The 24,200-nt window shown below is 41.1% G+C and overlaps 1 long non-coding RNA gene across 1 annotated transcript in view; it reads right to left on the bottom strand.

Annotated features, from left to right (window-relative positions):
* Window positions 1-24,200, bottom strand: part of LOC132508235 (uncharacterized) — a 99,763-nt gene that overhangs the window by 49,666 nt on the left and 25,897 nt on the right. The window contains exon 2 of the long non-coding RNA XR_009536483.1: window positions 11,856-11,955. This is a non-coding gene — a long non-coding RNA (uncharacterized LOC132508235). The remainder of the gene's footprint in view (window positions 1-11,855; window positions 11,956-24,200) is intronic.

Below are 24,200 nucleotides of genomic sequence, written 5' to 3' on the forward strand. Positions count from 1 at the left end.
AACTACCATACGACCCAGCAATCCCACTACTGGGCACATACCCTGAGAAAACCATAATTCAAAAAGCATCATATACCACAATGTTCATTGCAGCTCTATTTACAATAGCCAGGACATGGAAGCAACCTAAGTGTCCATTGACAGATGAATGGGTAAAGAAGATGTGGCACATATATACAATGGAATATTACTCAGCCATAAAAAGAAACAAAACTGAGTTATTTGTAGTGAGGTAGATGGACCTAGAGTCTGTCATACAGAGTGAAGTAAGTCAGAAAGAGAAAAACAAATACCGTATGCTGACATATATATATGGGATCTAAAAAAAATAAAAAATAAAATAAAGTGGTTCTGAAGAACCTAGGGCCAGGACAGGAATAAAGGCACAGACATAGTGAATGGACTTGAGGACACGGGTAGGGGGAAGGGTAAGCCAGGACGAAGTGAGAGAGTGGCATTGACATATATACACTACCAAATGTAAAACAGATAGCTAGTGGGAAGCAGCCCCATAGCACAGGGAGATCAGCTCGGTGCTTTGTGTCCACCTAGAGGGGTGGGAGGGAGATGCAAGAGGGAGGAGATATGGGGATGTATGTATATGTATAGCTGATTCACTTTGTTATACAGCAGAAACTAACACACCATTGTAAAGCAATTACACTCCAATAAAGATGTTAAAAATAAAAAATCCGCCTGTCAATGCAGGGCATACAGGTTCGATCCCTGGCCCGGGAAGATCCCACATGCCACGGAGCAACTAAGCCCTTGCACCACAACTACTGAAGCCCATGTGCCTAGAGCCCGTGCTCCACAGCAAGAGAAGCCACCACAATGAGAAGCCCGCGCACCACAACGAAGAGTAGCTCTGCTCGTCGCAACTAGAGAAAACCCGTGTGCAGCAACGAAGACCCAATGCAGCCAAAATAAATAAATAAATAAATTTTTTAAATAAAAGATGGGAGTGCAGGGGGTGTGGGAGGGATGGATTGAGAGCTTGGGATTAGCAGATGTAAACTATTATATACAGGATGGATAAACAACAATGTCCGTCTGTATAGCACAGGGAACTATATTCAATATCCTGTGATAAATCATAATGGAAAATATATGAAAAAGAACGTGTATATATATATGTATAACTGAATCACTTTGCTGTACAGTAGAAATTAACACAACATTGCAAATCAACTATATTTCAATAAAATAAATTAAAAAGAAGGGAGTGCAAATCACAGTTGGAACCCATCAGTCCCTGAAAGAGCAATGAGTAAACTGGTGCAAAAGAGGATTTTATATATACATATTTTATATATATATATATATATATATATATAAAATATATATCCCCACAAAAGACTGCGTATAAACACAGAACAGCAGAAGCTGCTCTGGGGAAATCCTATCTGTTGGTTTCTTTGGGAATTTGGTGGAAGCAAAACAGACCTTTGAGACCAAGACTGGGACTTACCAAAAAGCTAGACCTTCCCCAGGAGAATGAACTGCGTCTCTCAAAGGGTGTGTTAAAAAACAAAATTCAACTGAGTAAATTTTAAAGATTTTATTGGCTTTATTCAACAATTCATGAATCAGACAGCAACCCATCTAGCAGATAGAAAGGAGCTCCTAGGAGCTGTACAAAATGATTTTTATAGTCAGAATGGAGCAGGAATAAGAAAATTATACTAGGCCAAAAAGCAGGTTGGTTATTGTAAGGTCACTTTCCTTTAGGGAAATGGCAGGGAACATCAGGCAGATTACCTAACTCGTGCTGATCAGGCCTTTCCTGATGGACTGGTTTAAGATTCCATTTCTGGGGACTTCCCTGGTGGCGCAGTGGTTAAGAATCCGCCTGCCAATGCAGGGGACACAGGTTCGATCCCTGTCCAGGAAGATCCCACATGCCGCGGAGTAGCTAAGCCTATGTGCCAGAGTTACTGAGCCTGCGCTCTAGAGCTCGTGAGCCACAACTACTGAGCCCACATGCCACAACTACTGAGCCCGCAAGCTGCAACTACTGAAGCCCACATGCCTATAGCCCATGCTCCGCAACAAGAGAAGCCACTGCAATGAGAAGCCCGTGCGCCACAACGAAGAGTAGCCCCCGCTCGCTGCAACTAGAGAAAGCCCGCATGCAGCAACAAAGACCCAATGCAGAGAAAAATTTTTTAATTTAAAAATAAAAAGATTCCATTTCTGGGAAAGCTAAAACTGTAATTAAGTCAAGTCTCAGTTTGATGATGTGGAGCTTAGCATAAGCAACTCCATTTTGGGCCTGTTGTCTTGTTTTTAACAGGTGTAGCCTCCTGGGGATTCTTAAAAGGGAAAATAATTAACACCTTTACCAAGGGCCTGGCTCAGTAGAAACCAAATACCCCAATGCAAGACTGCTAATAGAAGTTCATAAATGAAATAACTCCAACACAGTGCATGATATTGTTGCTTGGAATAGAAGCTGCTTAATAAATATTGAATGAGTTGAAAAAATGATCCCTGATACAGAGAAATCACTTCTGCAAAAAATAAAGCCAAGTTGAACAAATTCAGTCAAAGACATCTTTCAGAGCTATTAAAATTGTACCCTTTATTTGGGGAAAGATTATGACACACAGACTTACTTCCAACTCACTGCCGATAACTTGCTAATGGTGCTAATAGAGTTCTTAACTATATGGGAAAGACTATGAATGACCTATTTTCCAGGTGTTCAGAAACATAGACATACGTTAACAATCCATTGTGCTTCTGTGTTTCTTCTGCTCTTTTCTGGGAAGGTTATGGGCATTTGTGGTTTCTATTTGTGGAAGGATACCACCGGCACACCAAGAGAAGGGAGATTCCAGGCAGTATTAAGGGATGACCTTATAAAATGTCAGTAGGCTTCCTGAAACATGTCACTAGTTAGGTAACATACTTACCGATTCATTCAAGGCTCTCTTCTAAGCGGTAGGGACAGGGCAATAACAAAATACACAAACTGTTTTGTCTTCTTGGAGTTTATATGCTGATGGGGAGAAACAGACATGAAAAAATAAAAACGAAATGCACGTAGTGATAGTTGGTGATAAGTGCTGTGGAGAGAAGGAACACAGGGACAGCAAAGAGGGATTTCCAGGTGAGGGTTGGAGGAGGGGCTTGCAATATAAGAATAGAATGGTCAAGGATGGCCTCGGTGAGTAAAGACTTTAAGGGTGCGAGACAGCAAACAATATGATTCAGTTATACATATACAAGTATCTATTCTTTTTCAAATTCTAGGCTCCATATAAAATGAAAGAATTTTTAATACATTTACAAAAATAAAACTATTCACATTCCTTGTGAAAAAAAATATGAATTTGGGGAAAGGGAATTCTAGGAAGAGGAAATAGCAAGGGCTAAGTCCTCAGGCAAGAGCATTCCTGGTGTGTTTGAGGGACGGTAAGAAAGTCCCAGGGGGAAGCAGAGTGAAGGAGGGAAAACAGCGAAGAGAGGAGGGAATGGGGGGGACAGATGGGGTAGGGTTTGGGGAGAGGACTCTTACGATCCACTGATGTCTTACCAGGATCACCCTGGCTGCTGGACTGAGAATAGATTGGAGAGGTGTCAGGGCCAGAGCCGGAAGAAGAGTTCAGAGCTGTTGCCCCACTGAATGAATGGAAGCCACCCTTCCCAGTAGCCTTCCCCTGCAAAAGCCTGGCCACTTGAAAATGTGTCCAGCCTGCTTTTGCAATGTCATCTTGCAGTGATCAGATTTAATCCCTGCTCTGTAAGAAAATCAAAAAAAAAAAAAAAGAGAAAAGAGAAAATGGGGCTGGGCACGAGGGTTATAGTTTCCGAGGAAATGAGAAAAAATAAATAAAATTGCAATTTGCATCTTTTACAGGGAAATTGAGTGGACTCAAGTCTCCTTAGGAAGAAAGAAAGCTAATGTTAGTAAACTAAAAATAACAATGCAATACAGAGTGCTGGAATAATTAGCCTGGAAAAGGGGTTGCCCCAGTGATCTCATTACATTTCCTCAGATGACTTTCCCAAGCAGTGACAGGTGAGTAATAGGAAACCACTGGATGGTCAGGCACAATGGTCTAGTTTTAAAAACCTATAATTTAATGTTGAAATAAATGGCAGAGCCCCCAAACATCAAGAGTAGATGATAGTTAAAGAAAATGACATGCACTAGTGTCCTATAAATAGCTCTCTTGAGATATACTATCACTCTGTCCTTCACTGCAGGTCAAGACCATGAGCTGCTGTATCCTTGGACACCTGCTAAATGCGTGTGGGTGGAGGTTCCTGAACATTTAAATTGTACAGCACCCTTTCAGCTTAGATGCAGAAGGTTTGTAGAGTTTTCTCCTACACTGCACTTATGGAAACCAAGACCCACTGCTTGGAAGGTTAATGCTTTGCTGCAGGTCAGTGCTTTTTTCACCCTGCCTGCTGACTTGTGTGAACTGAAACAAAAACCAGTTATTCTCCAAAATCAAAATCTTCAGATGCCTCAGGAGCAGTTTTAATTTAGTTTAGAATTATGGGCTGGCTTTCTCCCTCACCTCTTGGTGTCAGATGTAGCCAAATTTAAAATATTGCCAAGTAATGGAAAGTTACTTAAAATCTTTCTCTCATGACTGTCTTCTCTTTACAACCATTATCTTCATTTTCTGGCCGGTCACAGACACATTTCTTCTAAAATGGAATGCCCCTTGGCTCATTTTGAGCTGTATTTCTCACCCCCTTTATTGACCTCTATCCCTTTATCTCATTCCCTTGGAAGCCTGAACCTCAAGTCTATAAATACATTAAAAATAAAAACTGATCCCATTTGGAACGAGGTCATATCATTGAATTTATTCTCAGAGCACATCATGATAAATAATTATTGTTTGCTCTATAATATGCTTAGAATCCAGACATGACCAGGCTTCAACCTCTTGGCATCCATAGTGGTCAAAGGGGAGAACTCAAGCTGTACTATTCCTTCCCCATCCCAGCTGATCCCCACTTTGGCCCTGCCTGGGGCCCAGGATTGACTGTCTTGCTATCTCTCAGCAGGTGGGCTGGGTGCTACCCACTTAGCGGCTGCAGGCAGTCACCAAATAGGAGACTGTTCCCTGCCCATAACTCCATCTAACTCAGCATCTCAGAAACTAGCCTCTGCAGAAAGGTGGTCTCCTCAACCAGCACCTCAGTACCTTGCCTAAGAATCTCTCTACATGTGTCTACTCATTAATTCAATTCATTTAATTTCACCTACTATGTGCAAGGCATGGGGCCAAACATAGGAGAGTCAACGGTCTACAGACAGTTCCATCTGCTGTTCCTCGCTCTAACCTACACTGTTCTCCTGAAGCCCCACCCCAATACCTTCCTCGTTCCTCTTAGCAGTGATCTAGCCAATTCTAGAGAAGGACTCCCTCAACTCCCTACACCATCCAGATATCTACACACCTATCAGCACCTTACCTATCTTTCCCTCCTTCCTTCCCACCTCAGTGGAAAATGTATGATCTGGGTTTCATCAGTTTCCATTTCCTTAGGGCACTGACTCCACCAACTTTCCTCTCCTCTACCTTCAACCTCATCCCGCTAGTGGTTCTTTTCCAACAATATTTTTACATGTTCGGGTCTGCGTCCAATTAAAAATTCATAAATAAGTTATTTTTTCCTCTATGTCCTTCTCTAGCATTCAAGCTATCTCTGTCTCTCCGTAACCAAGATTTTAGAGGAATCCATACATTCAATCCCCACTTCATCATCTCGGCAACAACATTAATGTGACTGGTTCCCAAATGAGAGCCTACGTTCTGGGTTCCTCCATATATGATCAAAGACCTACTGGATATAGCACCAGCTAGATGGCCCAAGGCACCTCAAACCACATATGCCTGGAAGTAAGCTCATCGGCTTCCCTAGACGGCAAAAGTCTGGATCCCACCTCCTCCACTTACTGGCAGAGTGACTTTGGGCAAGTTCTTGAACCATCTGTCTTTCCATTTCCCACTTCGTGAACATCAAGAACTGGGAAGGGTCTGAGATGTTGCCCTACTTGCAAACTAGCAAGTTAGCCTGCCATACTTTCATAGATGCCGGCAGAATACACGAAACTCCTGGGTCAGAAACAAATGACAGTCTATTACTGAAGACAACTGCAGTAGCCAGAGAATCAGCATGTATTACACTGATTCCTTGAGCCCCGGTTCCCACAGGGAGATGCAAAAACCTGCACACGCAGTGTGGTTACAGGAGAGGAACCCTGAGTTCAGGGAAAGTGCTCTTTGCTCCAAAGGGAGACAGTATATCTCCCAAGGCTGCTTGCTACATGTTCAATAAAATGTGGGGAATGTTATAGCAGCTAAATTACCAGGTTGTTGTATTAAATGTGTTAAAAAAAGAAGCCTTTAAGATAGTGCTAGGTACATATAAGCCCTAATATTATTTCATAACCCTAGTCCCTAGGAGCTCACTGGTTGAGGGTGTATGTTATTTATCTCTGTGTAAGCCCGTGTCCAGCACAATGTATTTTGTGTGTATACAGTACAGCATCATGTCTGCTACATAATTGGTTGTCAAATACCTGAAGCTCTTGAAATATCTCATGTACTATTTTACATTCCAGGCTATACTCAGTGCTATGATGGTAGAAACCTTAAATACTGACTCACCTTGGGCTTCACAAGTGAATTACAATGTTAATTGTGGGAGCTGTCAAGTTAACATGAGTTGTGTGAAAAAAAAATCACCTAATATCCTGCGTTTTAGAAAAGATTTCATAATGTCTAAGGGTTTGTTTTAAATATATGTTCCATGGAAAGTATTATTATCCCTTTAAATAAGTTATGGGTTAATAGGGGCAGCTTCAGAAAAAAAATGCCTTTGCCCTTACAGTTCATTTGACCTATAGCACAGTAAGCTTCCGATGAATCCACAACCAAAAGTCAGTGGCTACTGTACTTTACATGAAACTTACCTAGTAAATAAAGATTTATGGAGTACATTCTTTGTGCCAAGTACTATCCTAGGCACAGTAGGGATATCCCAGGCAGAGGAAAAGGCCAATATCCTTCCTGCCCTGGAGGACTCACATTCAGAAGGGAAGAAATGCATCAAAAACCCAAATACAAAAACACTGGGGGAGTTGATTGGAACACCAACAAATAGCATCCCGTTTCCCTGCCTATGTTCTAAAACAACGAAGAAATTAAAGGATCCGCATGTGGAGACCAAAACATCACTTTTAAAACTGGCAGGGACTTCCCTGGTGGTCCAGTGGCTAAGACTCTGCGCAGTCTATGCAGGGGGCCCAGGTTCGATCCCTGATCAGAGATGCAGATCCCACATGCCGCAACTGAAAAAAAAAAATTCCGCATGCTGCAACAAAGATCCCGTGTGCCACAGCTAAGACCCAGTGCAGCCAATCCCCACTGGGATTATTTAATAATCCCCATTTTATTTATTAAAAAAAAATAATAATTTTTTTTTTTTTTTTTTTTTTTTTGCGGTACGCGGGCCTCTCACTGTTGTGGCCTCTCCCGTTGCGGAGCACAGGCTCCAGACGCGCAGGTTCAGCGGTCATGGCTCATGGGCCCAGCCGCTCTGCAGCATGTGGGATCTTCCTGGACCAGGTCACGAACCCGTGTCCCCTGCATCGGTAGGCAGACTCTCAACCACAGTGCCACCACGGAAGCCCTAAATAAATACTTTTTTTAATTTTTAAAAATAAGAAAACTGACAAAGCTAATATAGAGAATCTGGCTCTAGATGTAGGATCCCCAGTCCCCCTGGAGACTCATCCAGTCAAGTAACAGAGGACGCTGGATCCCCTCAGGGAGTGCTCCGCACACCACTGGGCCTTCAAGGTTTACACGTGGCTGAAAACAAGTGGGAACAAATGTTCTCTGCTGGCAGGCATATCCCAAAAGGGAAGGCAGCAGAAGGGTCTCTGCTACCCACGGTGTACTTCCTCCTCAGTCAACCCACTTCCCATTGGTAGGAATTATTACAACCTATCCCCAACAGCACTTCCCTACTTCATTTTGTATCAGAATTCATCGTCATCATATGCTATATAGTGCACTTTTTTTATTTTGGTTATTGTCTATCTCTTCCCTCCTCTCTACTAGAATGTAAGCTCCATAAGGGCAAAACCTATGGCCTTTTTTTTTCTTTTTTCACTAAAGTATCCTGGCACATACATAAGCACTCAGTAAATTTTTATTCAATGACTGAACAGATGATTGAACAAAGGAATGAACTGAATAAATGGGTATCTTCCCAACTATATCAAATGTCTTACATCAAGTGATTCACACTCACCAGCTAATGCGGCCCATCCTAAGAATGGCCCAGGGGAAGCAAATACCTACTGGTCTACGGTTCCCTGGCCTGATTCGGGCACAGAAGTGAAGCGGAGAACGCTTCCTGACAGCCACATTCACTGGAGGCTTTCAGAGACAGGGCTCCTGGATGACCCCAAGTCCTGAACCTCCAAGGGTCTTCACATGCTGAAGACTGTCCAGGAATACTAATGCTGTGCGGAGGGCAGTGCTGGGGCTTGCCTGCCTGCTGCGTACCCTACAGCACCGACAAAAAGCGCATTAAGTGGCAATACCCAAGGGTAGATAGGGCAGAGAAACATTATAATCCCCATTTATTAAAAGAAAGCTGGATTGATTTAGATTCATATAGTCATAGGATGTTAAAAGTGGAAAGAGCCTATAGATTGGGGATTTTTAACCTTTTTTGTGTCCCAGAGCCCTTTAGATGTCTGATGAACCATATTAACTCCTTCCGAGATGAATGCTTTTAAGCGTATAAAACAAATACAATCACAAGGAAACCTATTACATTAAAATATAGCTAACAGGGCTTCCCTGGTGGAGCAGTGGTTAAGAATACATCTGTCAATGCAGGGGACATGGGTTCGAGCACTGGTCTGGGAAGATCCCACATGCCATGGAGCAACTAGGCCCATGAGCCACAACTACTGAAGCCTGCGTGCCTAGAGCCCGCGAGCCACAACTACTGAAGCCTGCACGCCTAGAGCCCATGCTCTCAACAAGAGAAGTCACCGCAATGAGAAGCCCGCGCACCACAACGAAGAGTAGCCCCCACTCGCCGCAACTAGAGAAAGCCCACGTGCAGCAACAAAGACCCCAACGCAGCCACAAATAAAATAAATAAATTTATAAAAATATATATATAGCTAACAAAATATTTTTAAAACCTGGTGATAGTTGTACAACAGTGTGAATGTAATTAATGTCACTGAATTGTACATTTAAAAAATGGTTAAAAGAGGGGCTTCCCTGGTGGCACAGTGCTTAAGAATCCACCTGCCAATGCAGGAGACACATGTTCGAGCCCTGGTCCAGGAAGATCCCACATGCTGTGGAGCAACTAAGCCCGTGAGCCACAACTACTGAGCCCACGTGACACAACTACTGAAGCCCGCACACCTAGAGTCCGTGCTTTGCAAGAAGAGAAGCCACCGCAATGAGAAGCCTGCGCACCACAACAAAGAGTAGCCCCTGCTCGCTGCAACTAGAGAAAGCCCACACGCAGCAACGAAGATCCAACGCAGCCAAAAATAAATAAATTAATAATTTTAAAATAAATAAATTACATGATGTATACAAAAAAAATTTTTTTAAGTCTCAGATACTGCTAATAAAACTGTGGTTTGTGGCCTGTATTTGTAATTGAAGGAAATACTGAATTTCTGTTAGAGGCTAATGAGGAAAGAGAGGTAATAATGATTTCCCATTACAGACCATCTCGCTCCACCCATTCCTTTGGGAGATGGGAAGTCTCAAATGGGGGAAATCTGAGAAGTCTAACATGAGAGGTCTAAGAAGTCTTACCCCCAGGGCCCTGACTCCCAGACATAAGGTCAGAGGAAACTCGATGGCCAGAGTAGGACCTTGAAGACTCGAATAAGTCATTTTACTTGTCTAGGAATGAATCAAATAAATGGGAATATAGCTATTTCCATATCCCTTAAGGATCACCTTCCCTGCCTTCAGAAAGCTCTCTGTATATTGATTCTACTATTGAGACCTAATACATATTTTTAATCTCTGTATTTGAGATTAAAATCTGTAAAATAAAACCAGTAACGACTTACCACACTGGGTTGTTATGAGGATTATATGCAAAAAACTACTTAAAGCTCCTATCACAGCACCTGGCATGTTGTTGAAGGTAAGTAAATAATACTTATTTGTAAATTAATAATACCTCATGGTACCTTACCCCTCAATTCTTTGCAATGCCCGCAGGTAATCTGGAAATTCAGCTGTGAGATTTAAATGTCTGGGATTCTGTAAAAAAATGACTGATTAACTTTAGAGATCATATTTTGTGTCTTTCCAGGCCTACTTTAACTTCCACGCTGCTGTCACCCAGCCTGCATAGCTTCACTCCCTCTGCAAAGAGCGAGCTGCCACAAACTCTTGAAAGCATGCCTTTGGATTCTCTCCTGGCTTTCTTGTGCCTGGTGAGACAAAGAACACCTGAGCAGGTAGGCGTGGCTTCTCTGCCTTCAGCCAAGGTGCACACACTTGATAGATGTTTTCTAACTTCCCGACTCTTCAGGCGTGAGCATAAGTGTCAGGCAGGCAAAGTAGACATAAGCTTATACCTCAAAATATTTAGTGGATTAAGGTGCAAATTCTGCTGAATTCACAGGAAAAAAAAAATGACTACTCCTTTTTATTTTTTTAAATGGTCGTCATTTAATTTGAGTTTGTCTTGTTTTGTTTTGTTTTGTTTGCGGTACGCGGGCCTCTCACTGTTGTGGCCTCTCCCGTTGCGGAGCACAGGCTCCGGACGCGCAGGCTCAGCGGCCATGGGCTCACGGGCCCAGCCGCTCCGCGGCATGTGGGATCTTCCCGGACCAGGGCACGAACCCGTGTCCCCTGCATCGGCAGGCAGACTCTCAACCACTGCGCCACCAGGGAAGCCCAAAAAATGACTACTCTTAATGAAGGCTGCCTGACAATAATTTTCTGTGAAGGGGGAGAACAGTAGATACTGGAAAGTATGGCTGATTAGGGGCTATGGGATACATGAAGGAGGCTGAAAGGGACCCCAGGATTCAGGTAACTGGTGGAGCATTTGGTGGGGGACTCTGGGGACTCAACACCTGGGTGGCAGCCACTAGATGGGGGGATACCATGCCCCTTTCTTTTCACATTCTGCTCTTTCTCCCCTCGATGCCACATCTCTCTTGTCTTCTGTGCCTCCACCTCCATCCTTTTCCCTACCCAGGACCACAACCCATAATTTGCAGGGCCCAGTACAAAATGAAAATGTGAGGTCCCTTTTTCAAAAATTATTAAAAATTTTCAGGATGGCCAAAGCAGAACTTAAAGTAAACCAAGCAGGGGTCCTCCTGCGTGCAGTAGGGGCCTGTGTCACAGAGCAGGTCACACACGCACACAGCTGGCCCTGCCCCCCCTTTCTCTGCTGGTGCCTCATTCCTCACCCATCTGCCTCTATCTTCAAGATGACACTTGCCCCCCTTGAACCCGCCACACGCAGACATTAAGATCATCAACTCCCACACCCTTAGGGCTGCAAAGGACCCCAGAGGCCAGCGCCTTCATTTTACACCCCAGGTAACCAAGCGGTTGGTTCAGGGGCAACCACGAGGGCATATTGGTTGACCCTCCAGCCCCAGGCTCTCCCCACTCAATTACCTGGGTGCCCACTTCTCTCTCACAGCAAGTTTTCTAACTACACTCATCTGGGAGCTCCTTTTGTCTCTCATGCCACCTGACTACTGAAAGCAGTAAGCGAAAAGAAGAGGGATAGCAGAGTTAAGAATAGCCCAAAATAATCAGCAAATTAAAATATTGAAAATAGGGACTTACCTGTCCGTCCAGTGGTTAAGACTTCACCTTCCAATGCAGGGGGTGCGGGTTCAATCCCTGGTCGGGGAGCTAAGATCCCACATGTCTCACGGCCAAAAAACTAAAACAGAAAACAGAAGCAGTATTGTAACAAATTCAGTAAAGACTTTAAACGTGGTCCACATCAAAAAAAAAAAAAATCTTTAAAAAAACATATTGAAACTATTTCCCCTTAAGATGGGATCAAGCATTCCATAGCCTGAGAGACTTAACCTCATAAAAATGGGGAGGAAAAAAGGAAAGAAAAAGATATGCTTATTTCAGCTCTTGCAAAACTTGCTTGGTCAACCAGTATTTGTCAAGCACTGTTGCAGGTGTTACTAATACAACAGTAAATAAGGCAAAGTTCCTGATCTTAAGAGCCCCAGGAGAGAGCTTCCCTGGTGGCGCAGTGGTTGAGAGTCCGCCTGCCGATGCAGGGGATGCAGGTTCGTACCACGGTCTGGGAAGATCCCACATGCTGCGGAGCGGCTGGGCCCATGAGCCATGGCCCTTGAGCCTGTGCGTCTGGAGCCTGTGCTCCGCAACGGGAGAGGCCACAGCAGTGAGAGGCCCGCGTACAGCAAAAAAAAAAAAAAGAGAGCCCCAGGAGGCAGTCAGATCAGTAAGATATAACCTCTCCCCAAAACATGAACTTTAAAAAAAAAGCAGATTATTAAATTGTGACACTTATAATACTAATTTTGTTTTTTAAAATATTAAAATAAAATTTACCTAAATGGCCCCTAAAAAGTGGTTTTTCTGGCTGATGAAATTACAGGGCATTTTTTTTCTTATAATTCAATGTAATTTTTCATTTTTTATTATATTTATAATATGTATTACATTTATAAGACAAAAAATTAATGTTTATACCTTTTGACAATGTATAAAATGTCTATGACTCTATTCCCTAAGGAAGTGATTTTAAATATGAATAAATTTAATCATTACAGTATTATTTATAATAATGAAAAATTGAGGACATTTTGCTCAAGATCTTCCCTGGAGAGTTCTTGAATGATCACACAATGTTGCTACTAACAATTTAGAGATGGTGCCACTAGGTGGCAACAGGGAATCTCCGACATGTGAGTACAACTTCAAGGTTAGCTCGCAAAGCCTTCAGAACTCAATGCTGGTGGAATGCTCATTGAAATTCTTTCTCAAAATGAAATCACAGTGTTACCCCCAAAAAAGCATTTAACCTAGAAATCTCACCTTTAGGAATAAATTATTAAAATAATGGAATAAATGAACAGAGATGTATGTATATACTCGCAAAAAAAGTGAAACCACCTAAATTGTCCATCAGTGGAGGACTGATACATTATGATGACTTATTAATGATGAAGTTCTGTATTGACAGGAAAGGATGTCCGTTATATGTTATTTTTAAGTGAAAAGAAAGCAGATTATCCAATACTGATATGGAAGATAATTCGCTATAAGGATTAAAAGCCTGTAGAGTCAGATGGTCAGTGATCAAGTACCAACTATTAACTGTGTGACTTTGAGCAAGTTTCTTAACCTCTCTGGGCATCATTTACAAAATAGGAATGATATTACTACCTCACCAGGTTGTTGTGAAGATTAAATACAGTATTACAGGGAAAGCCCTGACAATAGCACTTAGCATCTACTAAGCTCTCAGCAGGCCTTAGCTACCATTATTACATACAGTGTGATACCAATGTTTTTATAAATATCCAATATATCTATATGTGGACATACGCATTTTCCAAAAGGATACATATCAAAATGTTACAATGATTATAATATTGGGGTGGTGAGATCACAGGTGATATTTTAATTAAAGCTCTTAGCAATTTGGGGGAAAAAATTCTGATGATGGCTCTGTATGCTCAAATGCATGGAGATCTATAACTATAATCTTCCATACCACATTTCTAGGAAAAATAATTTTTCAATTTTTTATTTAATAACAAAAAAATCACTGTTTTAAAATAAAGTCTACAGCGTATCTCTCTAATAATTTTCCTTTTTCCTTTCTTTTTAAATTTGATTCCACCTCTCACCTCACCAGAGCTTGTTTTGAACGTTTTTAGACCCACCCTTAATTCTAGCTTGTTGTCAGGATCCTCCCCCGCCCAGGCTAATCCAAAGCCGCAGTCAACACTGCTTTCTGCTCTGGCCTGGCTGTGTTGGTTTCCCACCCCTCCCCACCCCTGCCAGCCCTCCAGGTGGACTAAAAAGGGTTCCTTCCATTCAATCCCTACTTCCTCTTCCACAGGCCCCAAAACACTCCTTGTTAGAGAAAACTGAATTCCGCTGTTAGGTTCCCTCCGGTCGCACTGTTTCTGGTGTGCGTGTGTGTGTGTGTGTGTGTGTGTGTGTGTGTGTGTGTGTGTGTTTTTAAACACCATTTCCCTTTTTGTTCCTTTTAGATAAAAAGAAGAGCTCCTCTCCTGTTCCGCCCACCCCTCAAACCCCCTTCCTTTTCCTTTGTCTGTTGCTCTGTATCCTTTGTCCCAGTGATGAAACCTGCCTCCCCTTAGGTTTTCTCTTTACAACCTTGCTAGCGCCTTCAGAAACCAAGATTAAAGTGTCAAAATCCTGACATGCATGGGATTGTTTTGTTTAGAGAATTAACAGCAAATTACACTGCTTTCATTACTGTAATTCATGGCATTAGCTTTAACTGCACCCCACTCAATTTGCAACATAAACTTGCTACTGGTTATGGAGTTATCTCAATTAGCTTTTTTATCTATGCCCTCATTCTCCATACTAAGAACAAATAAATGGCCTTCACATAGTAGCCCCTACATTTGCACCTTTGGAACTAGAAGGCAGTGACTTCGCAGCAAAACTGAAGTTGGCTCCCTCTGCTGATTCAAAAGGGCTCAAGCATTGCTGACTGAGAGCATGACGCAACAGATACTGCTTCTGGCATAAGGCAATTTTTTGCATTGACTTAGTGATTAAAGCGATTAGAAGCAACTGTTACTACAATTTTTTTAAGTGAAGCAAGAAGCAGCCACCAAATTTAATTAATATAAATGTATATCGCAGGTAAGATAATGGTACAACTTTGCAAGGATAAGATACAGTAAATGAAAATAACTTCTACTCACACAAAAAACTCACAACTTGACCCAACTTTTATAAATATGTTTAATAATAGCTGTTCATGTAAGTTCATTGATAAAAATCTTAGAATGTAAATCATTAATAATGTTAATAATAGTTTCTGATTTTTTTTTTTTTTTTGCGGTACGTGGGCCTCTCACTGTTGTGGCCTCTCCCGTTGCGGAGCACAGGCTCCGGACGCGCAGGCTCAGTGGCCATGGCTCACGGCCCCAGCCGCTCCACGGCATGTGGGATCTTCCCGGACCGGGGCACGAACCCGCGTCCCCTGCATCGGCAGGCTGACTCCCAACCACTGCGCCACCAGGGAAGCCCATAGTTTCTGATTTTATTCTAAATCAACCTTAGGAATTTAGATTGGTTTTAAAATAGTTTAAATTATTTTTATAGTATTTTATGTTTAACTCAAAGACTTCTCTCTTTAATCAAAAACAAAACTCGGGGCTTCCCTGGTGGTGCAGTGGTTGAGAGTCCGCCTGCCGCTGCAGGGGACGCGGGTTCATGCCCTGGTCCGGGAAGATCCCACATGTCGCGGAGCCGCTGGGCCCGTGAGCCACGGCCGCTGAGCCTATGCGTCCGCAGCCTGTGCTCCGCAACGGGAGAGGCCACAACAGTGAGAGGCCCGCGTACCGCAAAAAAAAAAAAAAACTCACTTTGAGGATTTATTCATTCATCAAACATTAGCTCAGAACTGATGACTAGCATGGTGTGGAGAGCAAAGTGCGGGAGAGGTGAACTCCAAACACAGAAGACACAGCTTCCACTTTCAAGGAGTTTGTCATCTACTTAGAAAGCAAAACACACACATAAAGTAACTCATGGAAAATTTTGAAAGCAACATAATAATCAAGTGTAACAATATTTGGAGATTATTTGTTTTTTAAGACCTTTAAACTTGAGGTGCCAGATAAAGTGCAAGACCCCTAGTTAAAATTTTAATTCTATAAATAACAAAGAATTTGTAGTATAAGCATGTCCCATGCTAAAAGGAAGAGGAAAAAAGTATTTGCTCTTTATCTGAAATTCAAGTTAACTGGGCATCCTGCATTATTATTTTCTAAATCTGACAACTCTAAATTTGAGGCATGTGGGATACAGAAAGGATCCTAATAGAGTGGATTGGGTCAAATAAGCTTCCTGGAGAACGTGAGTTTTAAGCCAACTGCTGATGAAAGCAGTGGATGGAAACAAAAGACTTTCCAAATGTGGGAAGCGAGTGTCCATGGCACTGAAATCGAGATGAGCAAGTAACTCCTGGTTAGGACGGCAACCAAAGTAGTTTAGCCGGAGGAAGATTTTCAAGAGGGACAAGAAAGCTGAAAACTGCTGATGTGAGTGATCGCTCTTAACTTGATTTCTTTCTATGGAGTTTGCTTAAAGGACAATATTCCTACCTCCCAATCAATTAGACATTTTTAAAAAATAATTTTTCTCTCTGTAAGCCAAGACCACAGATTTCAATGGCTTAGACACAGAAGTTTTAAATTGTAGAGATGTTTATCTCTACTGGTTATTTACGTTGGCTTTACAATTTGAGTTTTGCTGTTATACATTTTAAAGATCAAAAATGGGTTTAAAATATATAATATATCCAGTTGAAATCTATATATGTATGTGTTTGTTTACTTATGGATTTATGTTCCCACTGGCCTCCAATGGGAGGGTCCTGATATCTGAGTCTTTGCTGGATGGGGGAGTCAGGAGCTTTGGAGGGAGGAGGGAGGGAGCCCTAAAGAGCTCTGCAGAATAAAAAGAGCAAGTAGAGATGGGGAGCCTGGAGCCCTAACCCTAACCCTAACCCTAACCTTAGGAATTTAGATCCCAGAGTGCTCCTACCGCAGGTTTTTCTCCTCTCCCAGTACCTTCCTCTGCCCTACTGCTTTCAAATCTATCTTTCCTATATCTAGCGGCCCTGTTTCTAGAAGTCTATCATAAGCTGTGGGATATAGTAAGTGAAGAATAGTACGCTAGGCTTATAAGGAAACACAGTATAAAAAATATATTTGCTTATATTTTTTAAACATATATGATTATATTTTAAAACAACAAAAGGATAATCATAAAATAAAAATAATAATACCTCCTTCCTATGAAGGAAGGAGGAAATGAGGTAGAGAAGAAACAAACACAAACTAGACTTCTTTCGATGCACTTTGGTAGATGTAACTTTGGGATCATGTAAATATTTAAATAATTGATACTTAAATTGAGAAAAAGCAATCCTTCACAAAAAATGAAAGGAAAAAATGAACATAACTGTATAGCCAGATGGTGGCATAACCACCAGAGAGGGACTATTCTAAATGACTTAAAAACACAGTAATTTGACTGACATCCCCTGTGGGATACACCCTAGGGATAGAAGGGACTGTTAAGAACAAAAACTAATAAGACAATCTTCAAAGTTTTAGAGTATGGACTGTCAGTGTCTGAGGCTGTTGTGTGTATAACTTGGGATAAAGCAAATGAGAGTAAATATGTGATGTTCAAATTCTCTCATATCCAGCATTATTGAGAACTGGGGATCTTAGCATGAACAGAAAATAAATAAGTTAAATAGAAGAGATTAAGTAAAAATCCTGTAGTCATGAATTTAATATGAAGTATCAGTATGAACAAATGATTCATTTTATCTTTAAAACAAAAACTATATTTCCCAGCTCTGTCTGATGAGAAGTTCTAGAAACAAAGACCAAAAAAAGTAGAAATAAGCACCCTAGTGCCCCAGTTGTGAACTTGAAATACTATTTTCACTGAAAGAAATAAGGGCTCCTTAGAAAGGACTAATTCTAGGGGCAGAGAAATAAAGGATGAGTTTGGAACATCTTGTCAGACAACAGAGAAGTTGTCAGACTATAGAGTCATGTCAGTGGGGCTCAGGCATCAACTTGACCAAAGATGGAACCACTGAGCATCAATACAAAAAATAATGGAAAAGGATTTAAATACAACAAATATGTTGACTTCATGAGTTTGTAAAGATATTAAAGCAAAATAAAACATATTGGTCACTACTGGAGGATGCTAGTGAACTGGCTTATTATTTTGAACATTGATAAAGACAATCAAGCATTTATCCTGACTTTCCTATGTAAACTGTACCACTGTGTAACCAAATAGTATTCCAGCTAAGAAAGGAAGAATGAATGACAGAATTAGAATACCACCATTCTGCAACTCAAAGTGAATTAATGGATCTAGGCACTAACCATCAATGTCATCCCAAAGAGACAACCAGACATCAGGTACCTCTGGTAAGAGGGACCATGTGATCTATGAAGTGGTCCTGCTGAAAACTCCAGCCTGAATCTGACAAAGCCTCAAAATCTGATTACCACTGAGCCTCCCAGGCTGCACAGACAGCCATGCAGGGACCCAGCTCCACCGTCCAGCAGGCTGGCACCAGCCCAAAGACCTCTCAGCTCTTCAGCTAGCCATGCAAGGACACAGGCCTGCCCTCCAACAGGTCAACACTAGCCCCAAGCCCACCCAGGCCCACAAAGATAGCTGCTCAGGACCCCACCCTGCCCACCAGCAGGCCAGGAGCAGTCCTGTGCCCCACCCTGGAACTACGGCTATGCTGCCAACCATGCAGGAAGACTACCCTGCCCACCAGTGGGCCTGCAGCCACTGCACAAGGCACAACTTCACAGCCAACCAGGCGGGGGGCCAGCCCCACCTACCAGTGCACCCACAGTAGTTGGTACCACCACAATAGAAGTGTGCATGCAGCTCACATAGAGGGCACCCCTAGAGCATATAGCTCTGGTGATCACAGAGGAACATGCTTCTGGGCCCCATAGGACTTCTCCTACATAAGGCCACATCTCCATGATTGGGAAATGTAACTAAAAGTAACACATAGAAATAAACACAGGAGGGGCTTCCCTGGTGGCAGTGGTTAAGAATCCACCTGCCAATGCATGGGACACAGGTTTGAGCCCTGGTCCAGGAATATCCTACATGCCACGGAGTAACTAAACCTGTGCCCCACAACTACTGAGCCTGCGCTCTAGAGCCCACAAGCCACCACTACTGAAGCCCGCGTGCCTAGAGCCTGTGCTCCACGACAAGAGAAGCCACTACAACAAGAAGCCCGTGCAGCACAACGGAGAGTAACCCCCACTCACAGCAACTAGAGAAAGCCCATGCACAGCAATGAAGACCCAACGCAACCATAAATAAACACATAAATTTTATAAATAAATAAGAATAATGAGAAACCCTTGTGGTTTCCGTCACATTAAGCATTTTAGAAAAAAAAAAAAGAGAGAAAGAAACACAGGGAATTGGGCAAAATGAGGAGACAGAGGAGTATGTTCCAAACAAAGAAACAAGACAAAGCCCCAGAAAAACTAAGTTAAGTGGAGAAAAGCAACCTACCCAATAAAGAGTTCAAGGTACTGATCATAAAGATGTTCACTGAACATGGGAGAAGAATGGATGAACACATGAAGACTTTCAACAAAGAGAAAATAAAAAGAAGAAACAGACATGAAGAATACAATAACTGAAATTAAAAATACCCTAGAAGGAATCAAAAGTAGATTATATGATACAGAGGAAAGGAGCAGCCCATCTGGAAGACAGAGTAGTAGAAATCACCCAAACTTAACAGAAAAAAGAAAAAACAATTTTAAAAAATGAGGATAGTTTAAGAGACTTCTGAGACAACATCAAGTGTACTAACATTCACATTACAGGGGACCCAGAAGGAAAAGAGAGAAAGAGGCAGAGAACTTATTTGAAGAAATAATAGTTGAAACTTTCCTAACCTGGGGAAGGAAGCAAACATACACACCATGATCAAGTGCGATTTATTCCAGGAATGCAAGGATGGTTCAATACATATAAATCAATCAACAGGATACACCACATTAACAAAATGAAGAATAAAAATCATATGATCATCCCAATAGACACAGGAAAAGCTCTTGACAAAATTCAACATCTGTTAATGATAAAACACTCAACAAAGTGGGTAGAGAGGGAACATAACTCAACACAATAAAGACCATATATGAGAAACCTACAGTCAACATCATATTCAATGGTGAAAAGCTGAAAGCATTTCCTCTAAGATCAGGAACAAAAGGATGCCCACTCTCAACTATTCAACATAGTATCAGAAGTTCTAGCCACAGACATCAGACAAGAAAAAGAAATAAAAGGAGTTCAAATTGGAAAGGAAGAAGTAAAGCTGTCACTGTTTGCAGATGACATGATACTATATATAGAAAATCCTAACAACCCCACCAAAAAACGATTAAAACTAATTAATGAATTCCATAAAGTTGCAGTTTACAAAATCAATATATAGAAATCTGTTGCATTTCTATACACTAACAATGAACTATCAGAAAGAGAAGTTAAGAAAACAATCCCATTTACAATTTCATCAAAAAGAATAAAATACCTACGAATAAATCTAACCAAAAAAGAAAAAGACTTGTACTCTGAAAACTATAAGACAGAGGAATTCTTTGGAAGTCCAGTGGTTAGGACTCTGCACTTCCACTGCAGGGGACCTGGGTTCGATCCCACAAGCTGTGTGATATGGCCAAAAATTTTTAAAATTAAATTAAATTAAATTTTTAAAAAACTATAAGACACTGATGAAAGAAATTGAAGATGAGACAAACAAATGGAAAGATCTACCATGCTCATAGACTGGAAGAATTAATATTTTTAAAATGAAGGGACTTCCCTGGTGGTCCAGTGGTTAAGACTCCATGCTCCCAATGCAAGAGGCCTGGGTTCGACCTCTGGTCAGGGAACTAGAGCCCACATGCCACAACTAAGAGCATGCATGCCATGGCTAAAAAAAAAAAAAAATGATCCCACATGCCACAATGAAGATCTCACATGTGGCAATGAAGATCCCACATGCTGCAACTAAGACCCGGTGCAGCCAAATAAATAAATTAAATAAATAAATATTTAAAAAATAAAAAAAATAAAATGACCATACTACCCAAGTCAATCTACAGATTCAATGTAATCCTTATGAAACTACCAAAGGTATTTTTCACAGAAAAAAAAAATTCTAAAATTTGTACTAAAACATGAAAAACCCCAAATAGCCAAAGCAATCTTGAGAAAGAAGAACAAAGCTGGAGGTATCATGTGCCCCAATTTCAAACTAAACTACAAAGCTACAGTCATCAAAACAGTGTGGTGCTGGCAGAAAAACAGACACATAGGTCAATGGATCAGAATAGAGAGCCCAAAAATAAACCCACACTTATCTGGTCAATTAATCTATGACAAAAGAGGAAAGAATATACAACAGGGAAAAGACAGCCCCTTCAATAAATCATCTTGGAAAAACTGGAGAGCTACATGCAAAAGAATCAAACTGGACTACTTTTTCAAACCATCTACAAAAATAAACTCAAAATGGATTAGGGACTTAAGTGTAAGACCCAAACCATAAAACTCCTAGAAGACAACATAGGCAGTGCATTCTTCAACATCAGTCTTAGCAATATTTTTTTGGCTATGTCTTCCCAGGCAAGGGAAACAACAAAAAATAAAATAAACAAATGACACTACATCAAACTTTTTAGCTTTTTCACAGTAAAGGAAACTATCAACAAAGCAAAAATGCAGCTGGAGTGACTTCCGTGGTGGCAAAGTGGTTAAGAATCCACCTGCCAATGCAGATGACATGGGTTCAATCCCTGGCCAAGGAAGATCCCACATGTCATGGAGCAACTAAGCTCTTGTGCCAAAACTACTAAGCCTGCGCTCTAGAGCTCGCGAGCCACAACTACTGAGCCTGCACGCCACAACTACTGAAGCCCATACTCCTAGAGCCCATGCTCTGCAACAAGAGAAGCCACCACAATGAGAAGCCTGTGCACTACAACAAAGAGTAGCCCCCTCTCACCGCAACTAGAGAAAGCCTGTGTGCAGAAACGAAGACCCAACGCAGCCAAAAATAAATTAAAAAAAAAAATGCAGGGACTTCCCTGGTGGTCCAGTGGCTAAGACTCCATGCTCCCAATGCAGGGGTCCCAGGTTCAATTCCTGGTCAGGAAACTAAATCCCACATGCCACAACGAAGACCCCACACGCCACAACTAAGACCTGGCGCAGCCAAATAAATAAATAAATAAATTTTTTAAAATGCAGCTGGAGAAGGTATTTGCATATGCTATATCCAATAAGGGGTTATTACCCAAAATATACAAAGAATTCATACAACTCAACATCAAATAAACAAACAACCTGATTTAAAAATGGGCAGAAGACCTGAATAGACACTTTTCCAAAGACATTTTTTCATGGCCAACGGGCACATGAAAAGATGCTCAGCATCACTTATCATCAGGAAAATGCAAATCAAAACCACAATGAAATATCACCTCACACCTGTCAGAACAGCTATTATCAAAAAGACAACAAATAACAAGTGTTGCCGAGGATGTGGAGAAAATGGAACATTTGTGCACTGTTGTTGGGATTGTAAATTAGTGCAGTTATTATGGAAACCAGTATGGAGTTTCCTCAAAAATTAAAAATAAAACTGCCATGTGATCCAGCAAATTTACTTCTGGGTATTTACTCAAAAAAACCCAAAACACATTCCAAAAGATTTATGCACTCAAATGTTTATTACAATATTGTTTATAATAGCCAAGTTATGGAAGCAACCAAAGTATCCATTAATAGATGAACAGATAAAGAAGATATGGTATATATACACAATGCAATATTATTACTCAGTCATTAAAAAATGAAATCTTGCCATTTGTGACAACATGGATGGATCTAGTGGGTATTATGCTAAGTGAAATAAGTCAGACAGAGAATGACAAATACCATATGATCTCACTTATATGTGGAACCTAAAAAACAAAGATTTGCAGCAACATGCAAGGACCTAGAGATTATCATACTAAGCAAAGTAAGTCAGAAAGAGAAAGACAAATATCATGATATCACTTATGTAAGAAATCTAAAATATAATATGAATGATCTTATGTACAAGGCAGAAACAGACTCATAGACATAGAAAACAAACTTATGGTTACCAAAGGGGAAAGGCGGGAGGGATAAATAGGAGTTTCAGATTAGCAGATACAAACTACTATATATAAAATAGATAAACAACAAGGTCCCACTGTATAGCACAGGGAACTATATTCGATATCCTGCAATAAACCATAATGGAAAAGAATATGAATACATATATTCATATGTATGTATGTGTGTGTGTATATATATATATACATACATATAAAACTGAATCACTTTGCCGTACACCAGAAACTAACACAACATTGTAAATCAACTATATTTCAATAAGAATTTTTTATTTAAAAACTGTTATTTTACAAAAGATAAAATTAAATTAAAAATTTTTAAATTAAAAACAAAGAAAATTGGGACTTCCCTGGTGGTCCAGTGTTTAAGAATCCTCCTTCCGATGCAGGGGATGTGGGTTTGATCCCTGGTCAGGGAACTAGGATACCACATGCTGCAAGGCAACTAAGCCCACGCACCGTAACTACTGAGCACGTGGGCCACAACTAGAGACCCCCCCATGCCACAGCTACAGAGCCCACGTGCTCTGGAGCCTGCACACTCTGGAGCCTGCAGGCCACAAACAGAGAGAAGCCTACCAGAGCAACGAGGAGCCTGCGCACCACAATGGAAGATCCCGCATGCCGCACCTAAGACCAGATGCAGCCAAAAAAATAAAATTAAATAAATAAACAAATATTTAAAAAACAAAGAAAATAGATACAGAGGACAAACAGGTGGTTGCCAGAGGGGAGGAGGTAGGGGTGGGGTGAAATAGGTAAAGGGGATTACAAGGCACAAGCTCCCATTTATACAATAAATAAGCCATGGGGATATAATATACAGCATAAGGAATATGGCCAATAATATTGTAATAACGTTGTGTGGGGACAGATGGTTACTAGACGTATCGTGGTGATCATTTCATAATGTATGCCAATGTCAAATCACTATGTAGTGCACCTGGAACTAAATAATAAGGTACATCAACTATATTTCAATTCAAAAAAAAGAAAAAAGAAAAAAAGGTTTAACAACCAGTTCACAAGAATCATAAGAGACAAAGGAACATGCTACACACTAGGCATTAGCAATTAGCAAAATTCAGATGACCAGTTTCTTCAACAGTTAAACTGCAAGGGGAAAAGCAAAGAGAGGATAAGAAAACCATGGATTAAAAAGACT

The sequence above is a fragment of the Lagenorhynchus albirostris genome, chromosome 17 (genome assembly GCF_949774975.1).
Source record: "Lagenorhynchus albirostris chromosome 17, mLagAlb1.1, whole genome shotgun sequence".
NCBI classification, from domain to species: domain Eukaryota; kingdom Metazoa; phylum Chordata; class Mammalia; order Artiodactyla; family Delphinidae; genus Lagenorhynchus; species Lagenorhynchus albirostris.